At 36.6% G+C, this 26832-nt stretch overlaps 1 protein-coding gene and 1 non-coding gene across 2 annotated transcripts in view; both read right to left on the reverse strand.

Moving 5' to 3' along the window:
* ITM2A (integral membrane protein 2A) overlaps positions 1-26832 on the reverse strand; it is a 900602-nt gene that overhangs the window by 468894 nt on the left and 404876 nt on the right. The window lies entirely within an intron of this gene.
* LOC126946968 (U6 spliceosomal RNA) lies at positions 14984-15090 on the reverse strand. Its single transcript, XR_007722830.1, has one exon. It is a non-coding gene; the product is annotated as a U6 spliceosomal RNA (small nuclear RNA).

Below are 26832 nucleotides of genomic sequence, written 5' to 3' on the forward strand. Positions count from 1 at the left end.
AACTAAGCAAACTGCTAACTGATTTTTCTGATTTTTCCAACACATATAAAGAAGAGCATATCAATTATTTTGCTTAAAATGATTATTTCATCCCAAATATGCCTTATAAATGTGCCTTCCTATATATGTATTAAAACTATGTGCCATTCACTCCTGGGAGTAGGGATAGGATGCCACATGATTGCATTCAAATTAAGTATTCTAGTCAAGATGAAGTATTATTTGCGATCTAATGTAATTAGATACTGTTGCAAAAGTCTTTAAGGAATAAAATGTATACCACCCAGGTTTATTAAACCAGAAATTAAAATAAGAAAAGACATTTTATTTTTGACTACTCCCAAACAGGAAAGCTAAAGGCTGACTTTAATTAGTAAAATGGATTGTTACTTTTTAAGCAGAAACCCTTATATCAGATTATAAATGAAACATTCGGAGGTCTACATGGCAGAACCTCAGTAATTGGCAAGAAAAAGTATTTAACTGAAAAATCAAAGAAATATCTGGGTTACTTTTTAGTGACTATTTAAAAGAAGGGATTAATTTTGGAGCTTCTCCAGAATACATATACCCAATGCTGTATGTGTCAGATAATATGACTATATGTTACTCATATAAACTAGTAATATGTGATTACATTGGTAATGGTGATTAACATAAAGGGGCAAACGTTTAAATACAAGAAGGAAACATTTATGTTGTTACATTAAATAATATTCATAAATTGTCATTTTGAACTTTTAATTGAAGAAGTAAACAAGGAAAAACCTTCACAGATAATTAGACTTGGAAGAAACCTGAAGAGATTCAGTAAGCAATCCCCTGCTTCTGAGCAAGTGACTCATTTGCAGAAATCTTCTAACAGCTCTAATGCATGCACAGTAAATATTTAGTGTCTTCAACTATTTTCTGTTTAATAAATTCTTACTCCTCAATGGATGGTGCAAAACTCGAGTAACTGGGTAAATTGATGCTATGGTTATGAAATGAAAAACAAAATGATACGTAATTCTATCATTTTCACCTGCATCAACTTAACGTTAGACTTGCTTTAGAAATCTACAAAAATCCAAAGCCACTTTTGTTGGACTAAGTGTGTAATAGCCTATAAAAGTGACCAAATGATACTTAATAGACCCCAATATCTAACAATTAAAACCTCTATTTCCATCTGATTTGACCATATATATATGGGAACCACTTCTTTTTATATTCCTCCTTAATTCAGCTCACTAAATTTGTAAAATCTGATTCTTAACCTGACCTGGTTATATGACTTACCACAAATAAATATAGGGAAAGAAAGCATTTCATTAACTATAAAATTTGTACGTTGAGTCAGAAAATAAATGAATGGTACTTTACCCTTTCACAGTCCCCAGTCAAGCTCAGACCTGTAGTCAGATTCTCTGGTCAGGAAGGTATTATTTTATGGAACAATCAGTCAGCTGAAATAAGGACTTAAAGTATGAGCCTGGTTACAAAACACATATCTAAGTAGATAAATTCTCTATTCATTGTACTTTAAAGACCAATATATAGCTTTAGGTGATGTAATTTAGACATCAAACTCTAATGCCATTATTTCTTTTCACCATACAGAGGGGTTAAGCCCTCTGGAAATTACATTTTGAAGTATCATATATAACTACATAATTTTAGAGCCTCCAAACTCACATAATGTCATTGCTCCTATTCATTGTGCTTGAAAATGAGGAGTTTTATTTTCCTCAATCTATGAAGATAGATATTCATGGTATTTCACTGCTATTAAACATAGATTCTACATATACTCTGGGAATGGACATGACTTCATTCTTTTGTGAGGTTGAAGCATGTCTGTAGGATGAAAAGAGATGAACAGTTAAATCATCAAGTGATAATTCAGTGAACCATTCCATTATGGAAGACTTCCCTTTTATTCTCCTAATCATTTTTTATTATGCACCCTGGGGGGAAGCCATGGCTCACTTAAACCAGGTAATATGTATATTTAAGTATTGCTGGTATAATGCTGAACAAGAACATGACTGAAACAGATGTTTTGTATAAGTATTTAAAATATATTTTACAAAAAATAAAGTAAAAAAATATATTTTACAAAGGTCTACAAACATGCTAATGATGAAATTTAGATGCTTTAAGATAATCAAATTATGTGTATACAGTAGGGTAGTATGTGGTCATTATCTCTTTACTAAATCTCAGTAACAAATCTTTTCCTTATCTGAATATGCAGTTTGATAAATTCCATATGTCACACTGTAACATGCGTGTGTATACTCACACACATACACACATAGAATCAGTGGTGTTTTACTTTTGTTTTGTTATTAAATAATTTACAGTGTGCTGCTTTTTCTCCCTCCCCTCCCCAATAAGAGATGCTACAAAGAACACCTAGTCATTACATACTTATACTATTAGATACTTCTGGGGAAAGGCAGATTTAAGCACACTTAGAAATGTCCAACTGCATGTACTGTACTTTGTGAATTGAATTGACAGGGCGAAAGTATAATATTTTTACTCGGATTTAGAGATATGTTGCATTTGTGCTGAAAAATTTTTAATTAGCCAAAATAACCATAATATTGTGTTATAAAGCAACAGTTTACCAGTTGATTTCACTAGAATCTAACATGTTTATTGGAGCAGTTTAAAACAAACCAAATACATAGCTTAGGCAGTTGCTTTGATATAAATGCCTTGGTATACATTTAATCTTCTTAAGTTTGGCCTGCAATTAAATGATAATTTGCATTAAAACTGTGCAAATAAACATGGGTTGGTTGACAACATAAAACAGAACAAATAGATATACAGAACACTGGAAACATATTCAGTATTAAAACTATTTACATGTGTGGTGCTGGCCAAATTTTGACATGCTGTTTCAATAAAACACTGAGAGGAAAAAGACTAGTATAATTTCCTTTCAAAGTTTCAAATGTTCATGTTTACAAATTTGTACTGCACATTGATATGTATACATACATTATAGTCAGCAGATGTACAAAAATAGTTACAGGATCTTTCTACTTAGCTGAAGTGTATCTACATGTCTATTGGCTTTATCTTTTAAACTGCCTGAGAGTCACAAACTTTAAAGTTAAATAGAATAGAAAACCTTGAAACTGTAGTACTTTTTGATCAAGTTATTATATTTTAATTGTTGTTAAAGGTGGCAGAATTTTGATTTTGGATTGAACATCACATACTTATGCACATGATAAAGTATAATGTAATATCTTGGTTGTAGAGAATGGTATAAATAGTTCAAATTTTTCTAGAACTGAAAAGTAATAAAATGATGAGTATACAACGATTGAAAGTTAATGTATTTAAAGATTTTTTACTGAATACATAATTCAGTCTATCTTTCATTTTTATGGTCATTCTTTTAGAACATGTTGATGTTTTGGAACTGTAAAATTATTTCAATTTTGCCTGAAATCGCATTTTCACCATTTCCTTTGTGACATACAGATTTTGTGACCTTTCTACCAATTACACTGTGTAATCATACCGGTTTTCTTCTTTATTGATAATTGCAAATTATAGAAAAAAATTACTTAATAAAAACATCAACAAATAAATTATTTTTTGGAAGAGTCATTGGTTTCTCAGTAAGACCCAAGTTGAAGTAGAAAAGTTACTCACTGCTGTACCTACGCTAACATTGTATTTGGTTTTCTTTAAAGGGAACCCATACACAAGCCAAACAGTGTTTGTTACATTAATAGCTATGTTTTGCAAAACTCAGATTGAATCCTCTTCAAATCATGAGAAAGAACTGTTTAGCAAAAGTATAATGAGTTTGCAACCTGTCACTATGATACTTTGCTATAATTGTACATTGGTGAGGCAATGGTGAGGATGGGACATCACATTTCAAAAGGCTCTGTAGGCTCTAGCACCACATATATATGGCATTAGGGTAAACTAATCCACTGTTTGCACTCAAATGTTGTAGCAAATTCAGCAGGTCTCTGGGTGTGATTAATCAAGGCTGTTGCCCCTAGCCCTTGGGTAGGCAGGATACAGTGTCTTCCAGTGGGTAGTTGGGGTTGAATATCCCAGCTGTTGCTAACAAAGCCCTGATGCTTCACACACACACATCTATTATGCTACCTTTTAGTTTAGTTATTCATAGGCATGTCTCTTCTACTAGATTATGAGTGAAGGAGGAATGGTATTTTTTATTTTTACTTATTTTTAAAAAATAATTTTAACTTTTATTTTAGATTCAGTGGAGGAACAGGTGTAGGTTTGTTATCTGGATATATTGCATGATGCTGAGGTTTGGGATATGATTGAGCCCATCACCCACGTACTGAGCATGTTATCCAATAGCTAGTTTTTCAACTCTTGCCTCTCCCTCCTCTAGTAGTCCCCAGTGTCTATTGTTGCCATTTTTATGTCCAAAAGTACCTATTGTTTAGCCCCCACTTATAAGTGAGTAAATGTGGTATTGAGTGTTCCATTTCTGTGGTAATTTACTTAGGATGATTACCTCCAGCTGCATGCATGTTGCTGCAAAGGACATGATTTCATTCTTTTTATGACTGCATAGTATTTCATGGTGTATATGTACCACATTTTTTTTGTCCAATCCAGAGTTGATGGGCACCTAGGTTACTTCTACATCTTTGCTATTGTGAAAAGCACTGCAATGAATATATAAGTCCATGTGACTTTTTGGTAGAATGACTTGTTTTCTTTTGGATATATACCCAATAATGGTATTACTGGGTCAAATGGTAATTCTGTTTTAAGTTCTATGAAAAATTTCCAACCTGATTTCCACAGTGGCTAAACTATATATATAGTTATGTACATATACATATAGTTTGCACTTCCACCAGCAGTGTCAAAATGTTCCCTTTTACAACATCCACACCAACATCTATTTTTTTAAAACTGTGGCCATTCTTGCAGGAGTAAGCTGGTATTGCATTGTGGTTTTGATTTGCATTTCCCTGATAATTAATAATGTTCAGCATGCTTTCATATGCTTGTTGGCCATTTGTATATCATCTTTTGATAATTCTCTATTCATGTCCTTAGCCCACTTTTTGATGCTAATTTTTTTTATTGCTGATTTCTTTGAGTTCCTTTTATATATTGGATATTAGTCCTTTGTTGGATGCATAGTTTAGAAAGATTTTCTTCCACTCTGTGGGTTGTCTACTCTGCTGACTATTTCTTTTGTTGTGCAGAAGCTTTTTAGTTTAGTTAAGTTCAATCTATTTATCTTTGTTTTTGTTGCATTTGCTTTTGAGTTTTGGGTCATGAAGTCTTTGCCTAAGCCAATGTCTAGAAGAGTTTTTCCAATGTTACCTTCTATAATTTTTATGGTTTAAGGTCTTAGATTTAAGTCTTTGACCAATCTTGAGTGATTTATGTATAAGGCGAGAGATGAGCATCCAGTTTCATTCTTCTACATGTGGCTTGCCAATTATCCCAGCACCATTTGCTGAATAGGGTGTCTTTTCCCTCTTTATGTTTTTGTTTGCTTTGTCAAAGATGAGTTGGTTGTAAGGATTTGACTTTAATTTTCTATTCTCTATTCTCTTCTATAGGTTTACATGCCCGTTTCTATTCCAGTATCATATCATGCTCTTTTGGTAAATATAGCCTTGTAGTGTAGTTTGATGTTGGGTAATGTGATGCCTCCAGATTTGTTCTTTTTGCTTAGTCTTGATTTGGCTATGCAGGCTCTTTTTGGGTTCCATATTGTTGGGAACAGGCCTGAAATCTGGCCATAAACTGGCCCTAAAACTGGTCACAAACAAAATCTCTGTAGCACTGTGACATGTTTGTGATGGCCATGATGCCTACAGTGAAGGCTGTGGTTTTTTAGGAATGAGGGCAAGGAACACCTGGCCCACCCAGGGTGGAAAACTTCTTAAAGGCATTCCTAAACCACAGACAATAGCATGAGCAATCTGTGCCTTAAGGACATGTTCCTGCTGCGGATAACTACCCAAAGTCCATCCCTCTGTTTCGGCCCATCCCTTTGTTTCCCATAAAGAATACTTTTAGTTAATCTATAATCTATAGAAATAATGCTTATCACGGGCTTGCTGTCAATAAATATGTGGGTCAAACTGTGTTCGGGGTTCTCAGCTCTGAAGGCTGTGAGTCACCTGATTTCTCACTCCACACTCTATATTTCTGTGTGTGTGTCTTTAATTCCTCTAGCACTACTAGATTAGGGTCTCCACGAACAAGCTGGTCTCAGCAAGTAGTGCCTATATGTGGGGCTCGAACCTGGGTCGAAGGGTCACCAGAGCAATGATTGGGGAATGTGAAACTAAGCCGGAGGACACCGGAGTATGCTTAAGCAGTCCCCATGGTGAGTAAGAAGGGGAGCTCGGAAGCATCAGGGTAATAATGGGACAAGTGTGGACTCTGGTTTGTTCCACCTTGGAACCTTTTCACACTAAGGATGGGGAGGAAGGAAAGCATAATAAAGTAACAGAAGAAGTGACAGAGCAGGGTTTTTTGCCAGCTAAAGCCAAAGCGGCAAAGGAGGAAGAGGTTCATCCCTATCCTTCTGCATCCCCTCATTATTTTGAAGAAAAGGAGTGGCCTGACCCTCTAGATCTTTATTTTCCAGAGGACATTGGGTGAAAAGTAGTGGCCCCAGTGACTGTTCGAGCAGTGCCTCGAGTGACCGCTCAGTTCTATTCAGGCAGGAATTCAGCAAGCTAGATGAGAGGGTGATATAGAGGCTTGGCAGTTACCTGTTGGAATACACCCCCCAGATCAACAGGGAAATACTATACCTGTATTTCAGCCTGTTCCTTTTAAATTACTCAAAAAATTTAAGCAAGCTATTTATCAATATGGACCAGGTTCTCCTTTTGTAATGGGACTGTTAAAGAATGTTGCTGTCTCCAGCCAGATGTTGCCAGTGGTGATGGTAGGATTACTTCTAGGTAGATCTAGTTTAAATTTAAAAGGAGTCCAAGTACAAACAGGAGTCAATGATACAGATTATAATGGGGAAATTCAAATTGTCATATCGACTTCTGTTTCCTGGAAAGCAGAGCCAGGAGAGTGTATAGCACAGCTCCTGATTGTGCCATATGTGAAAATGGGGAAAAGTGAAATTAAATGAGCAGGAGGATTTGGAAGCACAAATAAACAAAGCAAAGCAGTTTATTGGGTGAATCAAATTACTGATCAATGTCCTACCTGTGAAATAACTATTCAGGGAAAGAAATATAAAGGTTTGGTAGAAACAGGGAATCAAATGGTTGATTGCTTAGTTGCTACTGCAATATCTAATGCTAGACACTTTCACAATTTAACCCATGTTAATGCTTCTGGTCTCAAATGCAGATACAGCATTACCTGGAAAGAAGCTAAAGCTATTATTCAGTGATGTCCAACTTGCCAAATGGTGCATTCTTCATCTTTTACAGGTGGAGTTAATCCTCGAGGATCAGAAACTAATTCTCTTTGGCAAATGGATGTCACACATGTTCCCTCGTTTGGGAGACTAGTTTAGGTACATGTATGTGTAGACACCTTTTCTCAGTTTGTCTGGGCTACATGCCAATCTGGAGAGTCTTCTGCCTGTGTTAAATGTCACCTTTTGCAGTGTTTTGTGGTGATGGGCATTCCAGCTTGCATTAAAACAGATAATGCCCCAGGCTCTAGCTACATTTTTCTCTATATGGAATATTAAACACAATACTGGTATCCCGTATAATTCTCAGGGACAAGCCATAAAGGAAAGAATGAATCTCTCCCATAGCATTATTGACTTTAAATTTTTTGAGCCTGCCTAAAGGCCAGATGCTATCAGCAACTGAACAGCATCTACAAAATCAAGCTACAAAGACAGAAACAGAACAGGTAGTTTGGTGGAGAGATGCAATAACAAAAAGTTGGAAAATAGGTAAAATAATATCTTGGAGTAGAGGTTATGCTTGTGTTTCTCCAGGACCGAATCAACAGCCAATTTGGGTGCCATCGAGACATTTAAAGCCTTATCATAAGCCAGATGCTGAAGGACAGATTCTGGGAGGAACCCGAGGACCCCCAGTTGCAGCCATGTCAAGACTGATGCTGAAGAGGACCCCAACTGTCACAAGCAACACCCATTGAACACAGCCACCTACCTGGGGACAGATCAAGAAGCTGTCACAGATGGTGGAAGAAAACCTGAGGAAAGTGGGACAACCAGTCACAATGAGTAATTTAATGATAGCTATAATAGCGATGATCACCATTGCCATGAGTATTCCCTCAACAAGGGCTGACACTGAGAACAATTGGACTTATTGGGCATATTTATCAATCTTGGCTGGCAATAATGCCTGGATGTAATCACTCTATGACACAGTTACACTTGCTTTCTGATTTCAGTATTTACCATAATAAATCTGCTCCTATAATTGAAGCATATCGCCCTCAAAAACCTACTTGTAAACAGAATTGGACCTGGTCAGAAATAATGAACGTACCTATTTGGGAAAATTGCATTACAGAACAGGCAGAGGTGCTGCACAATGATTCCTATGGAATCATTATTGATTTATCCCCTAAGGGGATGTTTAGCTTGAATTGCACCTCTCAGTCTGCATGCCATGGCCACACTATGTTCAGCTGGTCTGAACAGAACAGTCAGATGGTAGAAATGGCAAGAAATACAGCGAGAGTTCCTATGATCTGGAAACATGGCAGTATAGTGGCACCTCAACCTAAAATGATATGGCCCACTCTAGGGGCTAAACATAAGGGTTTCTAGTAACTATTAATAGCTCTTAAATAAGATCAAAATTTGGGAAAGAATAAAAAAGTTTCTAGAAGGACACTCCACAAACTTGTCTTTGGATATTGCAAAATTAAAATAACAAATATTTAATGCATCCCAGTCACACGTGACCTTAATGCCAGGAACTGGAGTGCTTGAAGGAGCTGCAGACAAAATAGCAGCTATCAACCCATTAAAATCGATAAAGACACTTGGAGGCTCTGTGATTTCAATGATGATTGTGCCTTTAATCTGTGTTGTTTGTCTTTGTATAGTCTGCGGATGCGGATCCCGACTCCTGCGAGAAGTAGCTCACTGTGACAAAGCTGCCTAAAGGCCAGATCACTTTGCACACCAACAAGGAGGACATGTTGGGAACTGGCCCCCAAATCTGGCCATAAAGTGGCCCCAAAACTGGCCATAAACAAAATCTCTGCAGCACTGTGATATGTTTGAGATGGCCATGACACCCATGCTGAAGGTTTTGGGTTTACCAGAATGAGAGCAAGGAACACCTGGCCCACCCAGGGTGGAAAACCGCTTAAAGGCATTCCTAAACCACAAACAATAGCATGAGCAATCTGGGCCTTAAGGACATCTTCCTGTTGCAGACAACTAGCCAGAGCCCATCCCTTTGTTTTGGCACATCCCTTTGTTTACCATAAGGAATGCTTTAGTTAATCTATAATCTATGGAAATAATGCTTATCACTGGCTTGCTGTCAATAAATATGTGGATCAAACTCTGTTTGGGGCTCCCAGCTCTGGAAGGCTGTGAGTCGCCTGGTTTCCCACTCCACACTGTATATTTCTGTGTGTGTGTCTTTAATTCCTCTAGCACTGCTGGGTTAGGGTATCCACGAATGAGCTGGTCTTGGCACCATATGAATTTTAGGATTGTTTTTTCCAGTTTTGTGAAAAATGATTATGATATGTTGATGGGAATTGCACTGAATTGTAGATTGCTTTTGGAAGTATAGTCCTTTTCACAATATTGATTCTACCCATCCCTGAACATGAGATGTGTTTCCATTTGTTTGTGTCATCTATGATTTCCTTCAGCAGCATTTTCTAATTTTCCTTGTAGAGGTCTTTCACCTCCTTGTTTGGTATATTTCTAAGTATTTTATTTTTTTCACACCTATTGTAAAAGTAGTTGAGATCTTGATTTGATTCTCAGTTTGGTTGATAGCAGCTCTATTAAATTTGTGTACATTGATTTTGTATTCTGAAATTTTACTGAATTCATTTATCAGATCTAGGAGTTTTTGGATTAGTCTTCAGGTTTTTCTACATATATGATTATATCATTGGTGAAGAGCAATAGTTTGACTTTTTCTGTACCAATTTGGATGCCCATAATTTCTTTCACTTGTCTGATTGCTCTGGCTAGGACTTCAGGTACTATGTTGAAAAGAAGTGTTGAACGTGAGCATCCTTGTCTTGTTTCAGTTCTTAGGGGGGATGTTTTCAATTTTTTCCACATTCAGTATAATACTGGCTGTGGGCTTGTCACAGATGGCATTTATTACTTTAAGGTATGCCTCTTCTATGCTGATTTTGGTGAGGGTTTTAATCATAAAGCAATGCTGGATGTTGTCAAATGCTTTTTCTGCATCTATTGAGATGATCATGGGACTTTTTGTTTTTAATTCTGTTTATGTGGTGTATCACATTTCTTGACTTGCGTATATTAAACCAACACTGCATCACTGCCATGAAAAGGCCTTGATCATGGTGGATTGTCTTTGTCATATGCTGTTAGATTTGGTAAGCTAGTATTTTATTGAGGATATTTACATCTATGTTCATCAGAGTTATTGGTCTGTAGTTTTATTTTTCGTTATGTACTTTCCTGGTTTTGGTATTAGGGTAATACTGGCTTCACAGAATGATTTAGGGAGGATTCTGTCTTTCTCTAACTTTTACAATAGTTTCAATAGAATTGATACCAATTCTTCTTTGAATGTCTGATCGAATTCAGCTGTTAATCTATCCATCCCTGGACCTTTGTTGGCAATTTTTAAATTACCATTTCAATCTTGCTGCTTGCTATTGGTCTGTCCAGAGTTTCTATATTTTTCTGGTTTAATCTAGGGGGGTTGTATATTTTCAGGAATTTATCCATCTACTTTAGGTTTTATTTTTTGTCCTTTAACTGTTATTTTAGGTTTAGGGGTATGAGTGCAGGATGTGCAGGTTTGTTGCATGGGTAAATGTGTGCCATGGTGGTTTGCTGTACAGATCATTTCATCACCGAGGTATTAAGCCCAACATCCATTAGCTATTTTTTCTGATACTCTCCCTCCCCAATCTCCTGCAACAGGCCCCAGTGTGTGTTGTTTCCCCCCATATGTCCATTTTTCTCGTCATTCAGCTCCCACTTATAAGTGAGAATGTGTGGTGTTTAGTTTTCTGTTTCTGAGTTACTTTGCGGAGAAATAAGGCTTCCAACTCCATCCATGCCCCTGAAAAAGAAATGATCTTGTTCTTTTTTATGACTGCATACTATTCCAGAGAGAATCTGTACCACATTTTCTTTATCCAGTTTACCATTCATGGGCATTTAGATTGATTCCATGTCTTTGCTATTGTGAAAAGCACTGCAGTGAACATATGTGTTCATGTATCTTTATCATAGAATAATTTATATTAATTTGGTTATATAACCAGTAATAGGATTGCTGGGTCAAATGGTATTTCTGCCTCTACATCTTTGGAGAATCACCACACTGTCCTCCACAATTGTTGAACTAATTTACATTCTCACCAACAGTGTAAAAATGTTCCTTTTTCTCTGCAACCTCAACAGCATCTGTTTTTTTTTATTTTTTAATAATCTCCATTCTCACTGGCTTGAAATGTATCTCATTGTGGTTTTGATATGCATTTATCTAATAATCCGTTTTGTTGAACTTTTTTTCATATGTTTTTGGACAAATGTATATCTTCTTTTGAAAAGTGTTTGTTCGTGTCATTTTCCCAAGTTTAATGGGATTGTTTACTTTTTTTCTTGCAAATTTGTTTAAATTTCTAGTATACTCTGTATATTAGAGCTTTATCAGATAGGTACATTGCAAGCATTTTCTCTCATTCTGAAGTTGTCTGTTCACTGTGATGACAGTTTCTTTTGCAGTGCAGAAGCTCTGTAGTTTAGTTAAATCCTATTTGTCAATTTTTATTTTGTTGTGGTTGCTTTTGGCATTTTCATCATGAAACCTTTTCCAATACCTATGTCCTAAATTATGTTGCATAGATTTTCTTCTAGGGTTTTAATGGTTTGGGGGTTTGCATTTAAGTCCAACTTGAGTTAATTTTTGTATGTGGTGTAATAAATGGATCCAGTTTTAATTTTCTGCAAATGGCCAGCCAGCACACACAGCAGCATTTATTATATGGGGAATCATTTCCTCATTGCTAATTTTTGTTAAGTATGCTGAAAATCAGATGGTTGTAGGTGTGTGGTCTTATTTTTGGGGTCTCTATTCTGTTCCATGAGTCTATGCATCTGTTTTTGTACCAGTACCTTGCTGTTTTGGTTACTGAAGCCTTGTAGTATAGTTTGAAGTCAGGGAGCATGATACCTCTAGCTTTGTCCTTTTTGCTTAGGAATGACTTGGCTATTCGGGCTCTTTTTTGCTTCCATATGAATGTTAAAATATATATATTTTTAATTCTGTGAAGAATGCCAATGGTAGTTTAATGGGAATTGCATTGAATAGCCAGAAACTTTTGGGCTGAGATGATGAAATTTTCTAGATATAGAATCATGTCATCTACAAAAAAAAGATAATTTGACTTCATCCCTTCCTATTTGAATACCTTTCTCACACCTGCCTGATTGCTATGGCCAGAATTTCCAATACTATGTTGAATAGGAGTGGTGAGGGAGGGCATCCTTGTCTTGTGCTGGTTTTCAAGGGGAATTCTTTCAGTTTTTTATCATTTAGTATGGCACTGGCTATGGGTTTGTCATATATGGCTTATTGTCTTGAGATATGTTCCTTTAATACCTAGTTTATTGAGAATTTTTAACATGAAGCAATGTTGAATTTTATCAAGAGCCTTTTCTGCATCTACTGAGATAATCATGTGGCTTTTGTATTTAGTTCTGTTTATGTGATGAATCACATTTATTGATTTGTGTATACTGAACTAACCTTGCATCCCAGGGATGAAGCAAACTTGATCATGGTGGACAAGCTTTGTGATGTGTTGCTGGATTTGGTTTACAAGTATTTTATTGAGAATTTTTGAATCAATGTTTATGAAGGATATTGACCTGAAGGATATTTTGTTTTTGTTTTTATCTCTGCCAGGTTTTGGTATCAGGATGATGCTGGCCTCATAGAATGAGTTAGGGAGGAGTCCCTCATTTTCAATTATTTTTGCAATAGTTTCCATAGACATGGTACCAGCTCTTTTTTGTACCTCTGGTAGAATTCAACTTTGCATCTGTCTGGTCCTGTTTTTTTTTTGTTTTGTTTTGGTTTGTTTTTTTTTTTTTTTTTTTTTTTTTGGCTATTTATTACTGCCTCAATTTCAGAACTTGTTATTGGTCTATTCAGAGATTCAATTTCTTCCTCATTAAGTCTTGGGAGGGTGTATGTGTCCTGGAAATTATCCATTTTTTAGTTTATGTGCATAGAGGTGTTTATAGCATGGTCTGATGGTTGCTTGTATCTCTGTGGGGTCAGTGGTGATGTCCCCTTTATCATTTCTGATTGTGTTTATTTTATTCTTTCCTCTTTTCTTCTTTATTAGTCTTGTTAGCAGTCTATCTATTTTATTATTGTTTTCAAAAAGCCAGCTCCTGGATTTGTTGACTTTTTGAAGGGTTTTTGTGTTTCTTTCTCTTTTACTGCAGCTCTGATATTGTGTACTTCCTGTCTTCTGATAGCTTTGGGGTTTGTTTTCTCTTGGTTCTTTAGTTCTTTTAGTTGAGATGTTAGGTTGTTAACTCGAGTTCTTTCTAGCTTTTTGATGTGAGGATTTAGTGATATAAATTTACCTCTTAACATTGCTTTAGGTGCATCCCAGAGATTCTAGTACATTGTCTTTTGGTTCTCATTAGTTTCAAAGAATGTCTTGATTTCTGCCTTAATTTCATTGCTTACTTAACAGTCATTGAGTAGCAGGTTCTTCAATTTTCATGTAGCTGTGTGTTTTTGAGTAACTGTCTTCATCTTGAGTTTTTATTTGATTGTACTGTGGTGAAAAACTATTCATTATGATTTCAGTTCCTTTGCATTTTCTGAGGAGTGTTTTACTTTCAATTATGTCAGGAATTTTAGAGTAAGTGCTATGTGGCAATGAGAAGAATGTATATTCTGTTGAATTTGGGTGGACAGTTCTTCAGATATCTGTAAAGTCCACTTGATCCAAAGCTGAGTTCAAGTTCTGAATATCTTTGTTAATTTTCTGTCATGATGATCTATCTAATATTGTCAGTGGGTTTTGAAAGTGTTCCATTATTATTGTGTGAATATCTAAGTCGTTTTGTAGGTCTCTAAGAAGTTGCTTTATACATCTGGATGCTCCTCTATTGGGTGCATATATATTTAGGATACTTAGCACTTCTTGTTGAATTAAACCCTTTACCATCATGTAATGCTTTTCTTTGTCTTTTTTTTTTTTTTTTTTTTTTTTAATCTTTGCTGGTTTAAAGTCTGTATTGTCAGAAACTAGTATTGTAGCATGCCCTTATTTCTGTTTTCCACTTTCTTGGTAAATTTTCTTTCAACCCTTTATTTTGAGCCTATCTTTGTCTTTGCATGTGAGATGGGTCTCCTGAGGACAGCATACCTATGGGTCATTGCTCTTTATCCAACTTGCCATTCTGTGTCTTTTAATTGGGGCATTTAGTCCATTTACATTTAAGGATAGTATTGTTATGTGTGAATTTGATCCTGTAAACATGGTGCTAGCTGGTTATTTTGCATATTTGTTTATATGATTGCTTCATAGTGTCACTGTTTTGTGTACATCATTGTGTTTTTGTAGTGTCTGGTAATGGGTTTCCCTTTTTTATTTAGTGCTTCTTTCAGAAGCTCTTTCAATGCAGGTCTGCTGGTGATGAATTTCTTCAGCATTTGCTTGTCTGAAAAGGATCTTGTTTCTCCTTTGCTTATGAAGCTTAGTTTTTTTGGATATGAAATTGTAGTTTGGAAATTCATTTCTTTAAGAATGTTAAATATTAGCCCCCAATCTCAAAACTATAGAATGCTTCACAAATTTGTGTCTCACACAAGCACAGAGGCCATGCTAATCTTGTCTGTATCATTCCAATTTTAGTATATGTGCTTCTAAAGCAAGCACTAAGCACTCCTCCAGGTGTTCTAGCTTGTGTGTGAAATGGTGTTTATAATAGCCTAGAATAACCTTTTGTATTTCTTTGGTATTGGTTGTGATATCTTCTGTTTTATTTCTGATTGAGTTTATTTGGATCTTCTCTCTTCTTTTCTGGGTTAATATTACTAATGGTTTATCAATTTTGTTTACCTTTTCAGAGAACCAGCTTTTTGCTTTATTTAGCTTTTGTACTGCTTTCTTTTGTTCCAATCTCATTTAGTTCTGCTCTGATCTTTGCTCTGTCTTTTCTTCTGCTGGGTTTGGGTTTGGTCAGTTCTTGTTCTTCTGATTCCTTGAGGTGTGAGCTTAGATAGTCTATTTTTGCTTCTTGTGACTTTTTGCTATTGGCATTTAATGCTATAAACTTTCCTTTTAGCACCAGATTTCCTGTATTCCATAGGTTTTCATAGGTTGTGTCACTACTATTGGTCAGTTCAAAAAATTTTGTTTCCACCTTGAGTTTTTTGTTGACCCAAAGATCACTCAGAAGCAGATTATTTCATTTCTATGTGTTTGCATGGTTTTGAGGGTTCCTTTTGGAGTTGATTTTCAATTTTATTCTGCAGTGGTCTGAGAAGGTACTTGATACAATTTTGAGTTTCTTAAATTTATTGAGACTTGTTTTGTGGCCTATCATATGGTCTATCTTGGAGAATGCTCCATGTGCTGATGAATAGAATGTATATTCTGCAGTTGTTGGGTAGAATGTTGTGTAAATACGTGTTAAGTCCATTTGACCTAGTACATCACTTATGTCCACTGTTTCTTTGCTGACTGTCTTGATGATATGTCTAATGCTGTCAGTAGAGTACTGAAGTCCCCACTATTATTGCATTTCTGTCTATCTCACTTCTTAGGTCTAGTAGTAATTGTTTTATAACTTTGGGAGTTCCAGTGTTAGGTGCATATATATTTAGGATTATCATATATTCCTGTTGGACTAGTCTTTTCATCATTATATAATGTCACTCTTTGCCTTTTTTACTGTTTTTGTGTTAAAGTCTGTTTTGTCTGATATAAGAAGAGCAACTCCTGCTCACTTTTGATGTCCATTTGCATAGAATATCTTTTTCTACCCCTTTACCTTAAGTTATGTAAGTCCTTATGTGTTAGGTGAGTCTCTGGAAGACAGCAGATAGTTGGTTGGTTAATTCTCATCCATTCTGTCATTCTGTATCTTGTAAGTAGAGCATTTAGGCCATTTCATTTAACATTAGTATTCAGATGTGAGGTACTATTTTATTCACAATGCTAGCTGTTGCCTGAATACAATGCTTTTTTTTTATTGTGTTCTTGTTTTATAGGTCTTGTGAGATTTATGTTTTAATGAGGTTCTATCTTGGTGTATTTTGAGCTTTAAAGATTTAGAACTTCTTTCAACAGTTATTGTAGTGATGGCTTGGTTATGGTGAATTTTCTTAGCATTTGTTTGTGACAAAATGACTCTTTTTTTCACTTATGAAGCTGACTTTTGCTGGATGCAAAATTCTTGGCTGATAGCTGTTTTGTTTATGGAGGCTAAAATAGGACCCCAGTTTCTACTAGCTTGAGGGGTTCCTGCTTAGAAATATGCTGTTAATCTGATTAGTTTTCGTTTATAGGTTACCTGATGCTCTTCCCTCACAGCTCTTAAGATTCTTTCCTTTGTCTTGCCTTTAGATAATCTGATGACTATCTGTCTAGGTGATGATCAATCTGTGATGAATTTCATCTATGTTCTTTGAGCTTTTTGCATTTTGATATCTATATCTCTAGGAAGGCCAAATATGTTGTCTCAATTATCCCTTCAAGTATGTTTTCCAAAGGCTTAGATTTTTCTTCTTTTTCAGAATACCAATTATTCTTAGGTTTGGTAGTTTAACATAATCTTAAACTTCTTGGAGACTTTATTCTCATTCATTTTTTTTTTCTGTGTCTTTGTAAGATTGGGTTAATTCAATAGCCTTGTATTTGAGTTCTGAAGTTCTATTTTCTGTTTTCTACTAGTTCAATTCTATTGTTGAAACTTTCCAGCATATTTTGCATTTATGCGAGTTTGTCTTTCATTTACAGAAGTTTTGTGATTATTTCTTATTATGCTGTCTATTTCTCTGGAGATATTTTCGTCCACATCTTGTATTATATTTTAAATTTATTTAAGTTGGTTTTCACCTTTTTCTTGTGCCTCCTTGAGCAGCTTAATAATTGGCCTTCTGAATTTTATTTTGGGGGGGCAATTCAGAGATTTCTTCTTCATTTGATTTTATTTCTGGTGAGCTAGTGTGATCTTATGGGGGTGTTAGAGAACATTGGTTTGTCATATTACCAGAATTGTTTGGTTTCTTCTTATTTGGGTAGACTATGTCAGAGAAAAGACCTAGGACTCAAGGGCTGTTGCTCAGATTATTTTGTTTCACAGGGCAATCCCTTGATCTGGTACTCTCCCTCTTCCCCTAGGGATGGGACTTTCAAGAGCTGGACTGCACATTTTGTTACTCCTCTTCTAGGTCTAGGCATGCAGTGGAGCTACTGGACTCCAGGCAGGTCCTGGGGAGTGTCCACAAAGAGTCCTGTGATGTGATTTGTCTTCAGGTCTGCCAGCCATAGATACCAACACCTGCTCCAATACAGGTAGCAGGTGAGTGATGTTGACTCTGTGAGGGTCCTTGGTTGTAGTTTTGTTTAGTGCACTGGTTTTCTCAAATGCAGTTAAGTTGTCACATGAAGAGACTCCGGACCTCTTGTTAGCCAGAATGTTACAGGAAATAAAGTTAGCTCTTGTTTTCTCATTTGTTGAAGTAGAGCTGTTCATTCCTGAGTTGCTGTAGTGGTCCTGGCTGTTTGGCCTCCAGCCAGGATGTGGCACTTTCAAGACAGCATCAGATATGGTAGTTTGGAGGGGATACAATCTTGCCCTAAAGTTGCCTGGGTAAGTGTTCAGGTTTCTCAGGTGCCATAGAGCTTCCAAGAGATAATGTCTTTTATCTTCAGCTACCAGGGTGAATAGAGAAAGACTGTCACATAGGAGGAAAGTTCTCTATGTCTGAGCTCAGACTCTTTTTGGTCAGGGCTTGCTGCAGCCACTGTAAGAATACGGGTTTGATTCTCAGGCTAATGGTGTTGTGTTCCCAAGGGGATTTTGTCTACCTCTGCTTTATCATACAGGTCACCAGGAAAGTGGTGAATGTTGGCAGTGACAGGCCTTACCCAGCTCCCATGCAGCCGGCAAAGCCAGTCTCACTCCAACTGTGTCCCACCAACAGCCCCGAGTTTATATGTATTCAGCCAGAGAGCAAGACTGAGATCTTACCCCAGGCTAGAAGACTGTTGCAGCTCCTGTGCTCATATCTGAACATCCCATTCACCTCCCCGCCTCCCAGATTCTGCCCAGGAAAAATCATTCACAGTCAAAATTATTACAAAATTCAGCTGGAATTTTCCTTCTTCCTGTGGTCCTTCTCTAATTCCACTGGCAGCCCTTCCCAAAGACTTCTGTGAGATAAAGTAAAAAATGGCTTCCCTGGGGGCCAGGAGTGCCTACAGGGCTTCTTTTGCTGCTTCTTCTACTTTTATATTTCACTCAGCTCTCTAAATTTGTTTCAGCTCTAGGTAAGGTTAAATCCTTCTCTTCTGATTTGGATTTTTAGGTTCTCCACAGAGGATGTGTGTTCAGAAACAGACTTTTCCCCTATCACAATTTGGGCACTCACAGTTTTTTGGCTGTCTCACGGAGTTTGCAGCAGCAAACCACTTCTTTCAAAGAGTGTGTGAATTATTTAGGTTTTCCTGGTATGTCCCTGCAGTAGTTTTTGAAGCAAAAGTTGAACAATTTTTAAAAGTCAAAGAGGCAGTTTATTACCTTAAAGCATTTGACAAACCTAATATTTGACCTTCCTAATATAGACCAAATGTCTTTATTTTACCAATAATCTTAACAACTCTTCAATTTCCTGAAGCTTACTAAAGTTATGTTAAATAAAAGGCATTAGTTTTTATTTTCATAGCAAAATATGTGATTCCAGCACTTATTATTTTTAAGCCAATTAATCAGAGCTCGTTCATACATAAACATCACATACAGAACACATATAAATACACAGAAAGGCAGAAGAAGATCTAATAGTTGTATGATTTTTTCATTTGCCAATTTTTGCATTTCTTTTTAAAGCATGCAGTTTTTAAGGCCTAATATGCAGGTACAGCTGGAAAACAAAACAGATCCCTAAAAATTCAGGGTCCCATTTTTACGCTGGATCCTGCATCCCTAAAAGAGAAGTGCTATAGAACAAGACAGTGCACTGATTTTGTGCATTTCATGGTAAAAACATTGCTTTGCATTGCAAAGCATCCCAAAGTTGATTAGTTGATTCTGTGATTAGCCCATCCTCCAAGGGAGTCTAATCTCAATGAGGGGTGGGGACATTTCCATTCTTTTTAGGTGGCCAGGAGTATGCTTCTCTTATTTAAATGTGCAAAGAGTCAAGTATCCTCCACAACTGCCATTTGCCATCCCCAAAAGTATATTTAGCCTTAGATTTTAAGAGCGATCTATCTGTTTTCAGTTCCTGGAGTTTCATGACTAAAACAGAGGTTTTTCCCAAAACAAGGTCAGTGGCACCTCCTGTGTTTTTGCCAAGGAGTCCCAAGCTGTTAGAGGTTACTTAAGGTTCTCTTATGTGTGCATCAAGAGCGACAAGAAGAAAAAATAAAATAAAGAAAAACAATTCAGTTGACTGAAAAGAAAAAAAAACTTATAAAATACAAGATTCAAGAAGATAAAAATCCATAAATACTTTTAAAATATACCTATAGCTTGAATATCTGCTTTTAATTAAGCTGACTTTTAACCAAATATTTATTGCCAAATGCTAACCTTAACAAACAGCAAATATGTCTGGCTTTTGAACTTCACTAAACGTATCCTCTCAGGTGCTCAGAGAAAGTAAAATTCAAGAAGTGAATTCAGAAGTTTTTCATGGAGGGGAAGAGAATCAATAAATAGCAAAAGTCACATGCATGTTATGCCATTAAAGGGCTCATTTCTTAAGCCTGGAACTGAACCTCGAACCCAGGCCACCATTGTGAAATGACAAAGCCTTAGCTACTAAGCTATTGCATTGGGCGGTTTCCAATGCTCTTAAAATAAGGAATCTAGAGCAGCCAATTTTGAGCTTGCAATAGTTTTTAATTGCTCAAAATAATTTTTTGAGCTAACTATGACATGAACTACCAAGTTTCTGTTCCCTGGATGGCAGAAACCAAGAAAAAGTACTGCTATGTGGTTACAAGATCAAGCTCCCAAGGACATAAAAAAAGATTAAGAAAAACATTCATCCAGATTTTTCATTTCAGGGACCTGCAGCAAAGTTTGTAGCTGACCAGTTTGTTGTGCTGGCTTTACAGCAAGCTTATGGAGCTCCTAGGCCCACATTCTATCCTAAGATACCCCTCTTTATGACAGAATGATACAATAAAAACAAATTTATAGCACAAAGTATGCCAGTTGTGCTATAGCTTAAGACTATCTTCACAAATTACTTTTCTCATTAAGTTAAACTTTGCAAGAGATAGTAATTTTTATCATTCCTACAACCAGTTTTCACAGAGAGAGAGAAAAGGGAAGGGAGAAAAGCATTGCTTGCAACAGGGTAGGAAAGGTGAGGAGCTCAGGGAGGCCAGAGAAAGACCCACCCATTGCAGCAACTCAAAATTAAAAGTTCAAGTGGCTACCTGTCAGTCATTATAATTCCAGCAGTCTCATCAGCTCTCAAGTTTCTCCCCTTAGGGAAAAAGAAGCTCCCCATGTCCAGTTATACTGTACATGCCTAATTCTGTCACCCACAGCCACCCAAAGAATGAAAGCCAATTAATTTAAAGAGAATAGCGGTCAATATCTCATAGTGACAAATCCATTTTTTACTAAAAGGAACTTTACTGTGGAGATGGCCTCTAACCCAATCCCATCCTTTATCCAGTTAAAATGTACACCACTACATACTCAAAGTCGGCAGTTTATTTCTTTGGATCACAGTCATAACTAAGTCAAAAAGTTAGCAGATTTAATTTTTTAATCAATCACTTAAGCTTTTTATTTCCCTTTCATAAAGCCTTTAAATAAAAATATTGAAAATTCCTTTTCTGCATATCAGTAGGCATCCTTAGATGAGACTAATTTGGGAGCTCTCATTTTCAAATACACTTTGGTGCAGTGTTGTTCATTTGGAACATTCCACTGTAAGTTATCTTTAGTAAGATTGACAAGATTTTATCATTTCTGTAAGATTACTGCTTCCATGGCCCAACACTTATGCATGTATGAGCCAGAAGGAACTCTGTTCTCCAAAAATTAAGGATTTCATTTTTACATCGAGTATTGGCTTTGCTCTCAGGTTCCCTTGATCAACTAAGCCAATGACTTTTTTCCTACCTAAATGCACAAGAAAAATGAAACAAAAGGGTAGAACACAAAAATTCCTGCAAATGTCTAAAAGCCAAAATGCACACCCCCTGCAATATTTTCATGTACTACTAATTTCTTTCTGACCCAGTCAGATGTAAGAGGCTTCTAACTGGACCAAAGACAGTTAATTACCACATCCAATCGAATCCTGGACGCAGTCCAGTTTCTGTCATGACTTCCAAACCCAGTTTGGATCAGAAATTTGTTCAAAGAAACTTGGAGAACTCAAAACACAAATCCATGTAACTTCAGAATCTGAGAATTTACCATGCTCCCCAGCTGCTCTAAGAGATCAAGAAACACAGTGGCTCTAATGGGTATCTCACTTGGTCACTCAGTGCTCCTAGGGGTCTTTAGAAGTTCTACTTCAATCCCACTTCTGAGGCCATCTGATGAAAGAAAATTTCAAGCTGAATTTAGATTAATGGAGTCTAATTGAGCAATGAACAATCCGTGAATCAGGCAGCCTCCTGAGCCAGAATAGGCTCAGACACTCCAGCACAGCCACGTGGTGAAAGACTTATGAACGGAAAAAGAAAAGTGATGCACAGAAAATGAAAGTGAGGTAGAGAAATGTCTGTATTGTTTACAGCTTGGCATTTGCCTTATTTGAACATAGTTCAAATAGTTGGCTACATTTGATTGGTCAAATATTGGTAATTGGTACTAGTGTAGGCTATGGTCTGGGTTACACCTCCACTTGTTATAGTTCACAATGTACAAAAATCCTATAGGCCAAATTTAAAATATGTGAGGAGGCAGCTTTAGGCTAAACTTGATTCAACACCAGCACTGCATTTTGTTTATTTATTTGTTTTGTCTTTGTTTACTTTTAATAATAGCCATTCTGACTGGTGTGATATGGCATCTCATTGTGGTTTTGATTTGCATTTCTCAAATGGTTAGTGAGATTGAGCATTTTTCATGTTTGTGAGACGTTTGCCCGTCTTCTTTTCAGAAGTGTCTGTTCATGTTCTTTCCCCACTTTTTAGTGGGTTTGTTTTTTGCTTGTACATTTTTAAAAAAACTTCTTATACACTCTGGATATTGGAACTTTGTTAGATGTACCCTTGCAAATATTTTATTTCATTCTGTAGGCCATCTGTTTACTCTGCTGATAGTCATTTTTTGCTTTGAAGAAGCTCTTTTTTTATTAGGTCCTACTTGTCAAGTTTTGTTTTTGTCGCAATTCCTTTTGATGACTTTGTCATGAAATCTTTCTTAAGGCTGATGTCCAAAATAGTGTTGCCCTGGTTATCTTCTAGGAATCTTATAAGTCTAAAATTGAAATCTTTAATCTATCTTATTCTTTGTATATGGTGAAAGGTATGGGTCCACTTTCATTCTTTTGCATATGACTAGCCAGCTATCCCAGAACCATTTATTGAATAGAGAGTCCTTTCCTCATTGTTTGTTTGTGTTGATTTTGCCAAAGATCAGATGGCTGTAGGTGTGTGGCTTTATTTCTGTCTATTCTGTTCCATTGGTCTATGTGTCTGTTTTTGTACCAGTATCATGCTGTTTTGTTTAAAGTACTCACTTTTTTTTGGCTTTATTTTTTATTTTTATACTTTAAGTTCTAGGGTACATGTGCACAATGTGCAGGTTTGTTACATATGTATAAATGTGCCATGTTGGTTTGCTGTACCCATTAACTCATCATTTACATTAGGTATTTCTCCTAATGCTATCCCTCCCCCATCCGCCCACCCCACGACAGGCCCCCAGTGTCTGATGTTCCCCGCCTGTATCCAAGTGTTCTCACTGTTCAATTCCCAACTATGAGTGAGAACATGCGGCATTTGGTATTCTCTCTTTGCAACAGTTTGCTCAGAATGATGGTTTCCAGCTTCATCCATTTCACTACAAAGGACATGAACTCATCATTTTTTATGGCTGCATAGTTTTCCATGGTGAATATGTGCCACATTTTCTTAATCCAGTCCATCATTGATGGACATTTGAGTTCATTCCAAGTCTTTGCTGTTGTGAATAGTGATGCAATAAACATACTTGTGCATGTGTCTTTATAGTAGCATGATTTATGATCCTTTGGATATACACCCAGTAATGGGATCACTGGGTCAAATGGTATTTCTAACTCTAGATCCTTGAGGAATTGCCACACTGTCTTCCACAATTGTTGAACTAGTTTACACTCCCAACGACAGTGTAAAAGCATTCCTATTTCTCCACATCCTCTCCAGCATCTGTTCTTTCCTCACTTTTTAATGATCGCCATTCTAACTGGCGTGAGATGGTATCTCATTGTGGTTTTGATTTGCATTTCTGTGATGACCAGTGATGATGACCATTTTTTCATGTGTCTGTTGGCTGCATAAATGTCTTCTTTTGAGAAGTCCCTGTTCATATCCTTTGTCCACTTTTTGATGGGGTTTTATTTTTTTCTTGTAAATTTGTTTAAGTTCTTTGTAGATTCTGAATATTAGTCCTTTGTCAGATGGGTAGATTGCAAAATTTTCTCCCATTCTGTAGGCTGTCTGTTCACTCTGATGGTAGTTTATTTTGCTGTGCAGAAGCTATTTTGTTTAATTAGCTCCCATTTGTCTATTTTGGCTTTTGTTGTCATTGCTTTTGGTGCTTTAGTAATGAAGTCTTTGCCCATGCCTATGCCTTGAATAGTACTGCCTTGGTTTTCTTTTAGGGTTTTAAAGGTTTTAGGTCTCACATTTAAGTCTTTAGTCAATCTTGAATTAATTTTTGTATAAGTTGTAAGGAAGAGATCCAGTTTCAGCTTGCTACATATGGCTAGCCAGTTTTCCCAGCACCATTTATTAAATAGGGAATCCTTTCCCCATTTCTTGTTTTTGTCAGGTTTGTCAAAGATCAGATGGTTGTAGATGTGTGGTGATATTTCTGAGGCCTCTGTTCTGTTCCATTGGTCTACATCTCTGTTTTGGTACCAGTACCATGCTGTTGGTTACTGTAGCCTTGTAGAATAGTTTGAAGTCAGGTAGCGTGATGCCTCCACCTTTGTTCTTTTTACTTAGGATTGTCTTGGCAATGCAGGCTCCTTTTTGGTTCCATATGAACTTTAAAGTAGTTTTTTCCCAACTGCAAACAGAGACAATTTGACTTCCTCATTTCCTAATTGAATACCCTTTATTTCTTTCTCCTGCCTGATTTCCTGGCCAGAAATCAGTACAGTTTGAAGTCAGGTAGTGTGATGCCTCCAGCTTTGTTCTTTTGCTTAGGATTGTCTTGGCAATGCAGGCTCTTTTTGGTTCCATATGAACTTTAAAGTGTTTTTTCCAATTCTGTGAAGAAAGTCATTGGTAGCTTGATGGGAATGGCATTGAATCTATAAATTACCTTGGGCAGTATGGCCATTTTCATGATATTGATTCTTCCTATCTGTGAGCATGGAATGTTCTTCCATTTGTTTGTGTCTTCTTTTATTTCATTGAGCAGTGGTTTGTAGTTCTCCTTGAAGAGGTCCTTCACATCCTGTGTAAGTTAGATTCCTAGGTATTTTGTTCTCTTTGCAGCAATTAGAATGGGAGTTCACTCATGATTTGGCTCTCTGTTTGTCTGTTATTGGTGTATAAAAATGATTGTGATTTTTGCACATTGATTTTGTATCCTGACACTTTGCTGAAGTTGCTTATCAGCTTAAGGAGATTTTGGGCTGAGACAATGGGGTTTTCAAAATATACAGTCATGCCTTCTGCAAACAGGGACTATCTCACTTCCTCTTTTCCTAATTGAATACCCTTTATTTCTTTCTCTTGCCTGATAGCCCTGGTCATAACTTCCAACACTATGTTGAATAGGAGTGGTGAGAGAGGCATCCCTGTCTTGTGCTTGTTTTCAAAGGGAATGTTTCCAGTTTTTTCCCATTCAGTATGATATTGGCTGTGAGGTTGTCATAAATAGCTCTTATTATTTTGAGATACCTTCCATCGATACCTAGTTTATTGAGAGTTTTTAGCATGAAGGGCTGTTGAATTTTGTCAAAGTCCTTTTCTGCATCTATTGAGATAATCACATGTTTTTTGTCTTTGGTTCTGTTTATGTGATGGATTATGTTTATTGATTTGCATATGTTGAACAAGCCTTGCATCTCAGTGATGAAGCCAACTTGATCTTGGTTGACAAGCTTTTTGATGTGCTGCTGGATTTGGTTTGCCAGTATTTTATTGAGGATTTTCACATTGATGTTCATCAGGGACCTTGGTCTGAAATTCTCTTTTTTTGTTGTGTCTCTGCCAGGCTTTGGTATCAGGATGATGCTGGCCTCATAAAATAAATTAGGAAGGATTCCCTCTGTTTCTATTGATTGGAATAGTTTCAGAAGGAATGGCACCAGCTCCTCTTTGTACCACTCATACAATTTGGCTGTCAATCCGTCTGGTCCTGTACACTCTTTGGTTGGTAGGCTCTTAATTATTGCCTCAATTTCAGAGCCTGTTATTGGTCTATTCAGGAATTCAGCTTCTTCCTCATTTAGTCTTGGGAGGGTGTATGTGTCCAAGAATTTCTCCATCTTCTAGATCTTCTAGTTTATTTGCATAGAGGTGTTTATAGCATTCTCTGATGGTAATTTGTATTTCTGTGAGGTCGGTGGTGATATCCCCTTTATCATTTTTTATTGCATCTATTTGATTCTCCTCTCTTTTCTTCTTTGTTGGTCTTGCTAGTGGTCTATCAATTTTATTGATCTTTTCAGAAAACCAGCTTCTGGATTCATTGAATTTTTGAAGGGATTTTGGGGCTCTATGTCCTTCCGTTCTGCTCTGATCTTAGTTATTTCTTGCCTTCTTCTAGCTCTTGAAATTGTTTGCTCCTGCTTCTCTAGTTCTTTTAATTGTGATGTTAGGGTGTTGATTTTGGATCTTTCCACTTTCTCTTGTGGGCATTTGGTGCTTTAAATTTCCCTCTACACACTGCTTTAAATGTGTCCCATTATCTTTGTTCTCACTGGTTTCAAAGAAAATCTTTGTTTCTGCCTTTATTTTGTTATTTACCCAGTAGTCATTCAGGAGCAGGTTGTTCAGTTTCCATATAGTCATGTGATTTTGAGTGAGTTTCTTAATCCTGCATTCTAATTTGATTGCACTGTGGTCTGAGAGACAGTTTGCTGTATTTCTGTTCTTTTACATTTGCTGAGGAGAGATTTACTTCCAACTATGTGGTTTGATTTGGAATAAGTGCAATGTGGTGCTGAGAAAAATGTATATTCTGTTGATTTTGGGTGGAGAGTTCTGCAGATGTCTATTAGGTCCGTTTGTTGCAGAGCTGAGTTCAAA

Source organism: Macaca thibetana, chromosome X (assembly GCF_024542745.1).
Source record: "Macaca thibetana thibetana isolate TM-01 chromosome X, ASM2454274v1, whole genome shotgun sequence".
Classification (NCBI taxonomy): Eukaryota; Metazoa; Chordata; class Mammalia; order Primates; family Cercopithecidae; genus Macaca; species Macaca thibetana.